Here is a 14,974-nt window from a genome sequence, read left to right on the forward strand (position 1 = left end):
TATCATCTATCTATTTATCTATCTATCATCTATCTATCTATCTATTATCTATCTATCATCTATCATCTATCTATCTATCTATCTATCTATCAATCATCTATCTATCTATATAAAACCATTATTGAACAGTGTACATATATTAACAAGGTTGAGGGCTACTACTTGTATATCACCCAGTGTGTCTTCTCTGTGCCATAGATCCTGGCCACCATCTCTAAAGCATGTCGAGGTAACATCTGGGTGAGCAGGGCTGAGCCCAGAGGCAGAGGCTAGGCAAAAAACACCCTTGCCTCTTGGGAAACTCCAAGTGGGAAAGGTACAAGCTGTTCTGTGGTTTTCTTACTCCACGTCAGTGACCCTGGTGTGCACCTTCATGATGGAATGTCAGGGTCCCTGGTGACAACTTTGACTGTGAGTGTCATGGGATGATTAGTTTTGATTGCCGATTTGATCGGATTGTGACCTTTGGATATGACTGTGAATACATTTCCAGAGAGCATTCACTATGTTGCGAGACCTACCCGAATGTGGCTGCACTGTCACGTAGGTCCAGGATCTCAAGAGAATAAAAGAAAGGAAGTCTTGCTGCTCCCTGTGTCTCGGCCACCATGATGTAGGCTGCTCTATTCTGCAGGCTGTCTGCACTAAAACGGGCTCAAATCTGGGGGACTGTGAGCCAAACCAAGTCTTTCTTCCTTGAAGCTTTCTAAGGTATTTTCTTAAAACTTAAAAAAAAAAATTATTATTTTTATTTTATGTGTATGTGTGTATTGCCTGCATGTTGATAGTTCACCCGTGTCGTGCAATGCTCACAGAGGTCAGAAGAGGCTGTCGGATCCTCTGGGACTGGAGTTATGGACAATTGTTAGCTGCCATGTGGGTGCTGGGATTTGAACCTGGGTCTTCTGCAAGAACAACCGGCCAGTGTTCTTAATCGCTGAGCCATCTCTCCAGCATGTCAACAAAAAGCCTGACCAGCACACCCAAACTCCTCTTCTACCATGTCACTGTTACCCATGGCTCCCTGAAGTCTCACACCATTCTGTCCAGGGAATGCCACCAATTCCTCCATACTTGCCAGCGCAGGGTCTTTGAGAAACAGCCTCTCTTAAGCACTTCACTCATTAACTCTCCTAGAAGGAGGCGCATGCTCACAGAAGCCCTATCTTGGAGTGATCTTCCACAGTCTGAATTTGTAGTTGGCTTATGAAGCAGTGGTACCTTTATCCCAGGTGAGTGGAAACAGTGATTCCACAGCTATTTTCCCAACATTTACGCCGAACAGCCTCTCTTAAGCACTTCACTCATTAACTCTCCTAGAGGGAGGCGCATGCTCACAGAAGCCCTATGGAGTGATCTTCCACAGTCTGAATTTGTAGTTGGCTTATGAAGCAGTGGTGCCTTTACCCCAGGTGAGTGGAAACAGTGATTCCACAGCTATTTTCCCAACATTTACGCCTGTATCCAAAGCACATTGTCCTCATCACACTCTTACCTTCCAATCTCCTTCTTTCCAAACAAGTCATGATGTCAGTTTTTTAATATATGTTTTCATTATTTTTATTTTTTATGTATGTGAGTGTATTTCCTGCATGTGTGTAAGTGCACCCATGTTGTACAATGCCCACAGAGGTGAGAAGAGGGTGTCAGATCCCTTGGAACTGGAGTCATAGATGGCTGTTAGCTGCCATATGGGTGCTGGCAACTGAACCCGGGTCCTGTGTAAGAGCAGCCAGTGCTCTTACCTGTTGAGCATCTCTCTAGCTCCATGGTGTCAGTTTTTGAGGCAATGAATATATTCTCGAGGCCATAAAGTATGGCAGCCAAGGCCATGAATTTTGTTGTCAGAATTATCATGGAGTCTGATATTGATCCACCCCTCTTTCCCCATATGAGAAACAGGACTTTTAGCGAGTGATACCTCTTTGTACCTTATTTTCTCTGCTGTTTGAAACAGGTTCACTGTTCATCTCTGGGGGTAGTAAGACCAGCATGCATCCAGCATGTCCTACAGATGGTGAAAGCCATAGAAAATGTTAACAATTGTTGGCCTCTGTGGACATATAATGTCAGGTTGCCCTGGAATATATATGGGTCTCAATTGAGCAGATATGGAACAGTCCTATATAGTGTGAAAATATCATAAAGAACATTCAGATCAAGCTCAGGAGGAGGAACCTGACACATAGATCTGAACTGGCAGCCCAAGCTGTCACAGGTTGACCTTGGCAACCAGGTCTTTTCTATCCGTAGTAATGGGAAAAGGCAGTTCTTTGGTAGAAGAACTCAGATGGCTCCAAGTTAAACAGAGAGTGTGGGTCTCTAGCTGGCTGGGTGTAAAAGAACAGGAAAGGCTCATGCTAGTGCACATGTTGGCCAATCGCACAGCATGACCCCGTGTTTTTCTTTTCAATTCTGTCTTGGCCAAGTAAAATAACCACAGGGAAGGACTTACACCAAAGGAATGCATCCAGGCTCCTCTTTGCAGCCATGCTGCACTGAGAATAAATTTAGAGCTGTAATTACCTCCTGCCTTGCTTCAGCTCACCTAGTTCCATCACACCCTCTGTCACTAGAGCACCTCTTTATCATCTGCTCTCCAGTCCTTCCAAAAACACAATGCTCCACCTCAGCCGGGAGCACCTGGAAGATTCCAGGGCCACAGAAGTTTATTATATTGAATAAAAGATTGATTGGCTTTTATGATAACTTCGATGGAAAAGGAAGGGTTAAAGAAAGCAGATGCTCATGTATAATTGCTTTGCCCATGACAGTGACCTCATAGCATGCTGGATGTCCATGGGTGTACTTCTGAATGTTAAGGTGTGGGTATGATGAGGTTAGGGCTCTTATGACAGTGCACTCACCATTTTTACTGTTAAAAAAAAATCTATATTTGGAGCTAGAAACCCACAGATGTCCACAGCTAGTACATATAAGATAAAGGATTCCGGTCCATGTTTTCTCTGAACTTAGAATCTGTCAAATTAAGAAGGAACAGAAAGAGAATCAGCACATGACCTTGCTTCAGTAAATGACTTTATGGTTTAGGGTTTTGGAAAACAGTACTTAGTTTGTTACAGACAGCTTTGCAAGCTGTGGAAGCTACAGAGCTAACAAATCTGCAAATACTGAATTCTAAATGTCATGAGAGTTAGGAGTCATGTATAAGATGTTTGTAGTACTGAAGGAAGAGCACGGGCCTGCTAATCACTAGAAGTGCTCCTGGCAGTTCGAAATTTCTGCCTGAAGGAATGAATCAGCACCAACATTATTTGCAATGGGAAATAGTTTCTTTCCCACACCTAGTTTATAACTGATGGCTAATTATCAAGATAAAATTGCAATAAAATAAATGCAGAAACCATGAACAATTTGTTTGTTTTTCAAGTGAAATGCCGCTATTTAAAGATTACATGGGAATTTTTTTTTCTGTTGAAAATGGATGTTAAGAATAAACCTTGACTGTCAGTAGAGCTCAAGCAAGGGCCTTTTGGATGCTTCCAGAATTGAGCTGCCTCTTTCTTAACATCCATCAACGGAAAATGAACTGCTTAAAATCCAGCCAGTTACAACATGCAAGGTTGACCTTAATGGATACAAAATTGGTCCGGGAGGATTTGCAATACTGGCCTCCTCTTCCCAGCGGGGGTTGCTGTGCACCCGCAGTGACAGCTAAATGAAAAGGTAAGGCCTGTGAATTTCATGCACAAGCACCTGTAACATCCCCCGGAAGCCCTGTGGATGCGGCAGCTCCGGTCTGAACCCCACAGGGTTCGCAGCAGGAGAACGGAAGGTCACTGCCTGGCATTAGAACTGACATGGTTCACATTTCAAAGCATCTATGTAGATGAAATATTTCTCCTCTGTTTTCATAAGTTACTGACCCCAAACAAGATGGCTTAGAAATCTATCTCTACGGCTCAGGCTTCAAAATTGGGCTTTCCCCTTTTTCTTAATAGCTTCTAAATACACCACTTTGCTTTCTCATCTATTTATTCTTTTATTTAATTGACTTCTAGAAAATTCAATTAATTCAGAAGTGATTATATTTTATGTGAGACTACTCAGGGCTGCTAAGATAGCTCAGTCAGTAAAGACCTTGCCTGGCAAGCATGAGGACCTGAATTAGAACCCCAGAACCCACAAAAAAAAGCTTGTCCAAGTCAGAGAGAGACATTATCTTAAAGCAAAACAAAACACAATAACAACAACACACACACACACCAAAGGTGGACAGCATCTGAGGAACTACACCCAAGGTTGCACTCTGGTCTTCATGCACATGCATATACACTACTAGCTACCACACATAAATACACACACACACACACACACACACACACACACGAGAACAACATTCTATATAGAAAGGGTTTGCTGTTGTGCTGTGTGAAACACTTGATGATCAGCCATGTTTGTACACAAGCTTACACCCTGCCCTTAAGCAGCCCGTCCTTTCATGGAGCTGCCGGATGGCCCAGAGGCAGCTCTGCTTCTCCAGCTGTGACTGGTTTGTAAAGATGGGAACACATGGTAGCATGCCTGACTTTTCAGCACCTCTGTGTCTAACTTGACTGCTTCTTTTCCCCTTCCACGTGCAAGCCTACCTTGCAGCCTTCCAGGTAACCCTGCCTTTCACTGCACAGCTAAAGCCTGGACCCCACAGAATGAGGAGGGATGAGGGAAGGTGCAGACTTCGGTGGCGTGGCTGGTTGGACACCTTTCTGTCATGACTAAGTGCACATTTTAAACATCTTAGCTTTGCTTTCTTCATCTATAAGACGTAAGTCCAAATTATTTTAAACTACAGCAACTAAAAAGTTCTGGGTCAGTAAGCCCTACATGCCAATTTTACCCTCTTCTGGCCTCCAGGTGTACACACACACACACACACACACACACACACACACACACACAGATACATATACATAATACATACACACAAGAAAAATAAATCTTTAAACAATGAAATAAGTGATCGAATGTACTCTCATGACTGGGCTAGAGGGATAGCTCAGCTATTGAAGGCTCAGGGCTCAGGCTAACAGCCAGAAAATTAAGAATTTACTCTCGTGAGGGTGGGGCAGTGTGAAGGAGCCTGCTTCAAGCGAGGAGAGCCATCTCTGAAGTTTCCTTTTTTTTTTTTTTAACCCATCCTGCTCCACGACAGCCTCCGATTTGTTGTGGAAAATGTGGTGTTCTCAGTCACTTAAGCAGCGTCATTCACTTTTCCATCTTGGCGACATGGACAGAGCAAGATATTCCCCGCACTTATGTAAGCAGCGTCATTCGCTTTTCTCTTCCATCTTGGCGACATGGACAGAGCAAGATATTCCCCGCACTTATGCGAAGGTGACTTTTGTCCCTGGAATGATACTGTCACATGAAAATCTGCATACTAATGGGATCTAATAGGAAAACTATGTAGCTCTGTGCGCAACAAGGGCTCTATTAAAAACTACAGTGGTCTCAGGTGAGCCCCGCTTAAGAGCCTGGAGAAAACTAGCAGGTCCCATTTGAGCACAAACTATTAAGAAAGGGTTAAGCTGGTTAAGGTTTCCCTGTCATGTCTCAAAAAATTAGATGAAGAAAGAATTTAATTTTGAATGACAGAAAAGCCAGGTACCGACTAACCAAAATTAAACCACCGGCTGACATGAGAAGCTTAAAACATAACAAATTCATCCAGAGGGAACAGGACCGAGAGCCCCACAGCTTGTCTTTCTTTGTTAAGTGAAGGAAAGAATTCGCATCAGAATATTGTCAAATGACAGTTAAATCACTCTCCCCAGGGCCAAGACTAGTGAGTCCAAATGGTCTTTGAGATAAATCTCTGCTAATCTCCAGGCCGGAGTACATCTTTTCAGTATGCGATCCATTGCTTCAGTAAGTGAATGAATTTTGAGATGCATGTGAAGGCAAGAAAAGTATAAAGCTATTTATATCAAACAAAAGGGACATCAAAACCGTAAGTTCTTATTATAGAAGTGAGGGGAGTCACAAGGTAGCATTGCTTCTTAGATTTAATGTCCTGTGGGGAGCTGGGGTTTAAAATGTGTTTATGGAAGCCTAAACTCTGACTGCAAACACGGTTACCTTTTTAGGTTGTCTTCAGCTTTGCCAATGCAGCAGTGATGGGGAGAGGAGAGGGTGAGCTCGCCAGGCTTAGGGGAGCAGCACAGGGAGAAGTGGTTTGTTTTCTTCTTTTCCACTAAATATCTAACTTGATTAATGATGGATGATTGATCCACATACGAAAATAAACAACCATTTAATATAGATAGATAAGAAAATCTGCTAAGATCTGTATTTAATGACGACATTTAATTCGACTTCCCAGAGGATATGAAATTTTAAAATAAAGACAAAAGGAAGACATTTTAGGGCTTAACATTTTAGGATTAAACATAAATGTAAAAGCCAGAAAACCTTGTATCATAAATGACACACAGTATTTTCATGGGTGAACGCAAAAGAATTTCTGAGAACAGATCTGTTTTGTGTGTTTTTCCTAAAAGGTTTTGTGCTGAGAAAGTCTTTCATTTTTCTCTCACAATAACAGCAATAATAACAAATGAGAACATGCAAGTGAGGAATGCTTAAATCCACTAATCATTTAAAATCCAAGTATTTTTTAAAGATTTATTTTGCTTTTGATTATGTGCACGTGTGTCTGTGTGGGTATGTGAGTGTAGGTACCCACAGAGGTTAGGGGCATTGGCTGCCTTAGGAACTGAAGTTTCAGGTGGTTATGAGCTGCCTGACACGGGTGCTGGGAACTAAACTCTGGTCCTTTGGAAGAACAATACTCACTTTTAATCACTGAGCTATCTCTCCCGCCCCAAACCAAGTATGTGTGATAAATATGCTTCCTTTATCAAATGGTCCAGACCAAAATATGCAGGAGCATGCTCAGTGAATGGAACGATGCAAAGGGAGCCCTCACGAACACAGGCAGCTGCAGTCTATACCGAGTAGTTCTGAAAAGAACTTTGCAAATATATGAAAAGAACCCTAAAATGTCTAATACCACCACCAACCTGTTCCCATTCCCTGTGTGTAGGTGCAAAGCATGCAGTCAGTTGGTTCCATACTATGATAATATGAATTCTTGACTTTTGGGATAAGATCAAAAGCACAGTTAGACAATATGACCATCACTACTCGTTTTTTTAAACCCTTATTTATTTTATGTGTATGAGTGCTTTGCATGAATATGTATAAGTGCACACATGTCATGCAATTCCTATGGAGGCCAGTGGTGGGTGTCAGATCCCTTGGAACTGGAGTTATGAATGCCATGCGGGTGCTGGGAATCAAAGCTAGGTCCTCTGCAAGAGCAGTCAGTGTTCTTAATTACTGAGCCGTCTCTCCAGCCCCACTTACTACTTGTTTAAATTTCACCTTATTTATTACAATTATTTATTTATTTTTAAAAACTTTTATTTATCATTTTTATTTTATGTGTATGCATGTATTGCCTGCATGTAGGGTAAGTGCACCCGTGTCGTGCAATGCCTGTGAGGACAGAAAAGACTGTCTGATCCCCTGGAACTGGAGTTACATCCCCTGGAACTGGGGTTAAGAACAGTTGTTAGCTGCCATGTGGCTGTTGGGATTCAAACCCAGGTCTTCTGCAAGAACAGTCAGTGTTCTTATCTGCTGAGCTATCTCTCTAGCCTATTACTTCTTTTTAACTATGCATGGAAGCAGGGCATGGTGCCCCACACCCTTTGTCTCAGCACTCATGAGGCAGAGGCAGGCCGATCTCTGTGAGTTCAAGGCCAGGTTGGTCTACAGAGCAAGTTCCAGGCCAGCTGGGGCTACAGAAGAGACCCTGTCTCAAAAAGACCAAATAAAATATAAAATAATAAATGAAATGAAATAATAAAATAATAAAATAAATAAAATATCCATGGAACGTTTATGTAAGCAGTCACATTCTGCGTAACCTTCAGACTGGAGATTAAACTCAGTTGGCAGAGTGCTAGCCTAGCATGCATGGATGAGCCTTATAAACTGGGTATGATGGCACACTCCTGTAATCCCAGCATCCTAGAGATGAAGGCAGGAGAATCTGAAGTTCAAAGTCATCAATTTCAAAACAAAACACACATGTGTGTGTGTCTGTCTGTCTGTCTGTCTGTCTGTCTGTGTGCTGTGTGCTGTGTTCTTATACATTCATACATACCATGGCCTGAATGTGGAGGTCAGAGGACAGCTTATGAAAGTTGATTCTCTTCTTTTACCCTGTGGGTCCCCGGGATTGAACTCAGGTCATCAGGTTTGGTGGCAGGTATCACTGCCCATCGAGCCATCTTGTTGGCCCTAATGTCACCTTTATCAACTTAAAAGCATATGGATTTCAGTCTAGTTGGTTTTCTAGAAGCCAGATGTAGTATAAATGATCAATACCAGGGTGACAGAGCACTGTCACGTGAGACTCTTAGGCAGTTACTCAAAATTTTACCTTCATGGATATTCAACTTAGCATGATGTCATGTCAAATATAATAAGTCTGTAATCTCCCCTTCCTACTGTATCCCTATTACAACATTATTATGTGACTGATGAACACAGCCTTATGTCTTCTAATTTCTTGCAGATCTCTGATCCACATTTTTACTGCTCATCATAAATGTGCATGGTGACATCCTATTAATACTGTGTGTGTTGTTTCTGTTTGTTCCCCCCTCACCCCGTGTTTGTGTGTGTGCATGTGCATGTGTGTGTGTGTATAACATGAATCACACATGCAGAGATCAAGGGATAATTTGGAGCATCAGGTCTCTCCTTCCACCATGGACTCCAGGGATTGAATTCAGGTTATCATATTTGAGTGGCAAGTCCCTCTACATGCTGAGCTATCTCATTGACCCAGAATGAACTATTATTCTGTGGGAAGGAGGGAGACAATGACCACTATACAGTGTGAGATACTGGAGTGTCCTTACAGACTTGGGACATCCTAGTGCACAAGTTTATCAAAGTGAGGTCTTTTCTTTTTCCTTCATTCAAGGAATTCCTCTGCTTATGGAACAGACTTCCCTCAATCAAATGGCTGGCTATATACACACTTGAATTTTGACTGAATATAGTTGCTTATATTTATTTTATTATTTTATGTATATGAGTGTATTGCTTGCAGGTATGAAAGCACACCCGTGTTGTGCAGTGCCCACGGAGGTCAGAAGAAGGTATCGGAGCCCCCGGATCTGGAGTTATGGACAGTTGTTAGCTGACATGTGGGTGCTGGGAATTGAACCTGGGTCCTGTGGAAGAGCAACCAGTGCTCTTAATCACCGAGTCATCTCTCTAGCCCCCACTTCTATTTATTAAAATGCTCAAAGTAATAACAGAAATTTTTATCCCAACAACATACTTTCTCCAGTTATCTCCCTGTATTATCTGGGAGGGAAGTGCCCTATTTTGTTAAAAAAAAAATTGTTGCCAGTTGTTAATACAAAGGGTATGAGAGGACAGTGCTTTCAGCCAGACAATATGATCCTTACACGCTTTTATTTATGTATATACATATGTGTGCTTGTGTATGTCACATGTATGCAAATTCATGCAGAAGCCAGAAGAGAGCATCAGATCCCATGGAGCTGGAGTACAGTGGTTGTGAGCTGCCCCTTGAAGTGGGTGCTGGGAACCGAACCCGGGTCCTCTGGAAGAGCTCTTAACCACTGAGCCGTCTCTCTGGACCCTCCTCACTCACATTCTAAATTCATCTTTGTCAATGATCATGGAAGATTTTAAAATACCGGCTGGTGGGCTCCACTTGGACTTACTGAAAAGTATTTTGACTTTTTCCTTTGAAAACCCTTCCAAAGAAAGATTACTTTAATTGGCTGTTGCTATCAGAGGGGCGAGCCACGGTTTGTAGTGCTGCCGGCCTCCTTCCTGAAACCCTGGAAGCACTGCCTTGCCTGTTGAAAGCATTCGCCACGTGCTGTCACTCGCTTCTCCAAACGTGGAGCCTGCTGTCGCTTTCAGGGGCTATTACTGCATTTCCTGCCAGAGCAGTAACTAACGGTCCAGCAGAAAGGGAAGTGTGTGTTTTCTTTCCTTCTTGGAAGCAGGTTTGGTTGGTGGATGTTTTTAAAACTTTTAGGCTTCTGTTAATCCACATTAGAAATACCATGTTAGGGATATTAACACCCACAGGGCAATCTGAGGCGACTTTAAAGGACCATCTAGTTCAGTCCCGAAGGCCAACTGAGAAGCCACATGGAAATGACTGCTTTTGTTTAAAAGCATGGAAGAAGGGACTCTTTGACTTTATTCGGTAACTTATTTTGGCATTTTACTACAATGTTCTTTTTGGTTTCGGGGCTAAATCTCCACTTTTGCTTAGCTAACTTCGTAGACTATAAGCTGAAGCTAGTTTCTTTTATTCTGTACATCTAAAATGAACAGGGAACGCCCCGTCCACTGCTTACTCTACAGATTAGATTCCACTTTCCCTTGACCTTGGCTCCTAAGTGACTATTTACCGCTAGTCATTTTTCACCCTTTTATGCTGACACACTATCTCCACATTTTCTTTCTTTCCTTTTATTCACTGGGATTTGAAATAACTGGGTCCCAAATTAGTCATGATTTCATTTTGGATATAAGAATGACTGTGAAGCCCCAATATGAACAAGGAAAACGCGTGGAAGAACTGAAGTGCACGGAAAAGTTGTGTTAAAGAACGCGCCCTGGCGGGAACAGGTGGCATTCGTCAACTGTCATTCCATCCCCAATGTTAACATCATATTTTAATTCTATTTTAGAGCTCACTGATATGGATGAGTCTGTCTTTCAAAATGAACTAAGATGACACTAATTTAAATATTCCGTTTCAGGTATCTCAGGGCTGAATAATTCAAGTAGTTGGCATCGTAAAGCATGTCATCACCTTACAATGGGCACAGATTTGGCAGCACCATCAGAGTAGGGTAGACACTCACCAAGAAGAGAGGTCTCCAGGGAAGGTGTGTCAGGAGGATGAGCCTGGGAAAGGGGGATATGGAGGGGACTGCTCCCCAGAGCCTTACCTGACATCTGTGCACGTAATACAGGTGATGTTGCGACTGTTGCTTGTGATCAGGTTCAAAGCCACTGACGTGTCCTTGTCGGAGGTCGGGTGTGCTCCACATTTAAAGAAAAATTCCTGAAAAAAAAATGAGAAAAATGGTCACACACATGGATCCGGCCTGGCCATTTATCCTTTTCTAAACATTTTGGCAGGAAATGATCTCTGGGCAAAAGAAGGAATCTGTCATTAGACACAAGCTAGGAATAAATAACCACCAATCCTGCAAGGGAAGGAACTCCCTGGTTTGTTCTAGAATTGGTCAGCAATACCCCGAGGGTCCCAGAGGGAAGCCCTAGGCCTTCTTTGCATGGTCAGGGACTTAGTTTCCCCTGCGGCTGTGATAAAAGCCACCGACCTTGGGGAGGAGTTTGTTTCAGTTTACACTTTCAGGTAACAGTCCATCGTTGCGGGAAGTCGAGGCAGAAAGTCAAGTAGGAACCAAAGAGGGATGTTGCTTTCTGGCTCACTCTCAGTGGGCGTTATTTCAAAAAAATAGTTTACTGATTATTTTTGTTTCTTATGTATATGAGTGTATTTCCTGCATGTATGCAGGAAATGTCGTGCAATGCCCATGGAGGTCAGAAGCCATTAGATTCCCCTAGACTGGAGTGACACATGGTTCGTAGCCACCATGTGGGTCCTGGGAATGGAGCCCAGGTCCTCTGCAAGAGCCGTCAGTGCCCTTAACTGCTGAGTCATCTCTCTAGCCCCTCAGCTAACTTTCTTATACCACCCAGGCCCACCTGCCTAGGATGGTGCTAGCTGCTGCAAGAGCCGTCAGTGCCCTTAACCGCTGAGTCATCTCTCTAGCCCCAGCTAACTTTCTTATACCACCCAGGCCCACCTGCCTAGGATGGTGCTAGCTCACAGAGGTCTGGGCCCTCCCACATCAATCATCAAATCAAGACAGTCTCTTACAGACATGGCCACAGGCCAATCTGATCAAGGCAATTTTTCAATTAAGGCTCCCTCCTCCTGGATGTTGACAATAGAAACTAATGAGCACAGTCAGCATCAATTGGCCTTACAGTGGGAGCAGTTTGTGGAGAAAGGGACCTGGAGAGCCTGGAGGAAAAGACTCATGGGTATTGTGATGGCTAGAATCGATTGTCAACTTCACAGGACCTAGCATCACCTAGGAGAGCTTGAGGTGCCAGGATCCACTCTAAACTGGAGCTATATATCAAGCTGAGCATCAGCTGTCATCACTCTCTGCCTCCTGACAGTGAGCGCAGTGTGACCAGGTACTGCGTGCTCTTGCCTCTAACCCTTCCCTACCATGATGTACCTCAAACTGAGTCAGGAAAAACCTTCCCTTCCTTCAGTTGCTTCTGTCAAATATTCTGTAGCAATGAGACAAGCAACATACTAGTGTGTACACACCAACCTCAGGCAGGTCCACCCGGGTGGGAGGGAGTATGCCCCTGCCCAGCCTGTCAGCTCACTCTTTCTGTCTGGCTTCAGCATTCCACAATTCCTGCCCACCCCTGAGCTAGGCAGCTGGAATGTTCAAATAAGCCCGTTTGGAGTTCCTTCCCAGCTGGATCTTATAGCACACATCTTTTATTTTAGCTTTTTATCTAGGTCACGTCCTCCTTCCTCAGCCATGACTGTAAATTTAGCTACTTCTATACTAATCTCTGCCTCTGTTCCCACACCCTTTCCTTGCATCCATACACCTGGGTGTTTGTCCGGTCCTCTTTCCAATGTACCCATGGCCAGATTTTTCTGCCACGACAAAACATCTATACAGTACATTACTGGGTGACAGGAGAAACCCTGAACCCTGTACCTGCTCCTGAGTGCCACTTGCATATTCTGAGAATGTGGAGGGTGACTCCCCTTCAGCACTAGGCTGGATGTCAGTCAACGTTCAGAGGAAGCTCCAGTTAGGGAATTTACTTCTTTGTGTGCTGCTTAGCCTCGGCTGCACTTCTCGATGGCTCGGTTTCCTAACAGCAACCGTAAGTGACGCGAATGTCCGGGGTGACTGCTCCTAATCTAACTTTATCTACAGGATACGTGGCAAGTTCGATTTTGTCTGAGTCATAGTTTAGCTCCTTTGAGAAATTTGTGAAATGTCTTCATCATTTTTGCATCTTAATAATGCCTGGGACAGTATAGGTATACTTTATTAAATAAAAAACTGTAGTATTTACTAAAAATAATGTTAAACCTTCATTGGCGAAATGATTTGTTCTCTCTTGACACCTAATGAGTTCCTGCTGGACACCACCTTGGGTGTCTCTGACTGTGGGATGTCAATCACTTGGGGAGGAGGTTTGTTAAAGTAGAAATTGCTGGACCTAGCTACTTCCAGATTTTCTAGTTCTGGCGTGAGTCATGGTGCTGGTTAACTAGTATTTACCTGGCCCAGGACAGTGGTATATCAGCAACGTCTCACACCTTCAGGCTTCCACCCATAGGTGTGAAACATATCACTGGACTGGATGGGTGTCCAGGTTATGCTCTGGAGCCTAGGGACAGGTTTGTGGTGCCTATTCATGATCCCTGGTCCTCCCTACATCAGCATGGAACCCAATTGACTGATTGATTGTTTTGTGATTGTTCTGTTTTCCTGAACATGGGAAACCATCCTTTTCACTCAACCTTTTGAAATGCTATAAATCTTTCAAAGGTCAATTCAAGGCTATTGAGAAAAAGATCTTAAAGAACACTGGACACTTAAGCAAAAAGTTTGACAGACACAGCTGACCCCATGAAATACACTGAGCTGGCTACTACTGCCTTTTGCAGATATTAAAAAGTATCCTTATTCATAACATAAAGTAATTCCTCCAAAAGGGCTGAGCTGGCAGGAACACTGGGAAGGTTTTCATATACAGACACATAGATAGAAAGTATGTATATTATATTTTCTTCTTAGCTTGCAGAAAGCTACTGGTAGACACTCAGTTAACAAATCACAAATAGTTCTAACTCTAGATGGAACTCAGCCAGATAAAAGCCAAAATCCTTTTTATTAGGGTTGATGTTAATACACAATAGTATATATAGATATTTAGAAAATGTCAATAATTCCTATGCTATGATAAACTAACATACGAAATACCAACTGTGCATATTAAATATGTTCACTGTCCACTCAGTGAATTTCAGCACTGTCTCCACCAAGGTTTATGAAGAACTTTTTTTTTCTATAGTGCTAGGGTACCTGGGAAGAACTGGGAAGGATCTGAGGTTTTGTCTAGCTTGCAAGCTATTCACTAGTGTGCCACAGTGTCAGGGATGTTGGCAGAAGACAAAGGACTCTTGGATAGGAAACAAAGTGCTCTGTGCCCCAGCATAGGCTGGGAAAAGCGTGTGCTGTCTTTGACATCTGGAGGGCAGAGGGTGGTGGACCCCCACTCTGGGTGAAAGGTGGCTGGCAGCACAGCTAAGGACCCTAGGCTTAGGGAACGCTCATCTTTACAAGGAGCTGTGAGCAAGCCTTCCTTTCATCCTGAAGGGGGACATTGTCTTTATTATACTGGATAATTAGCAAGTCTGCCTTTTGCTCTGGAGGGAGACATTAGCTCCGTCTACCAAGGTCATTAGCTCTTCCTTGAAAAGATGATCTAAGACAAAGGGTAGTTAATGCCTGCCCCTTGAGATGGAAGGCCAGGAACTGTCTCCTAGTAGTGAAAATGTCTTTTTTTAGCAGCTAATCAGCAGAGTGATCTAATTGCTTCCTCTCCTCTATAATCAGTGGGCTAAGGCTTTCCAATCTATATTCAAAACCAAACAAATAAACAAAAATAGCCATAAGGCAGAATATCAGTGATGTCAGAAGAGGTCTTTTGAAGAATTCTGCCATGGGTATCTCTGAGAGTTAGCTCACTGGCAGAGGGGGCATCTCACAGACAGTCACAAGATTCTCAGGGA

At 43.2% G+C, this 14,974-nt stretch overlaps 1 protein-coding gene across 1 annotated transcript in view; it reads right to left on the minus strand.

Annotated features, from left to right (window-relative positions):
* Positions 1-11,158, minus strand: part of LOC103737054 (E3 ubiquitin-protein ligase parkin) — a 624,104-nt gene extending 612,946 nt beyond the window's left edge. The window contains exon 1 of the mRNA XM_029565247.1: positions 11,049-11,158. The gene's annotated coding sequence lies outside the window, so the exon portion shown is untranslated. The remainder of the gene's footprint in view (positions 1-11,048) is intronic.
* Positions 11,159-14,974: the final 3,816 nt, after the last annotated feature.

The sequence above is a fragment of the Nannospalax galili genome, unplaced genomic scaffold (genome assembly GCF_000622305.1).
Source record: "Nannospalax galili isolate Female #2095 unplaced genomic scaffold, S.galili_v1.0 scaffold2271, whole genome shotgun sequence".
In the NCBI taxonomy this organism is placed as follows: domain Eukaryota; kingdom Metazoa; phylum Chordata; class Mammalia; order Rodentia; family Spalacidae; genus Nannospalax; species Nannospalax galili.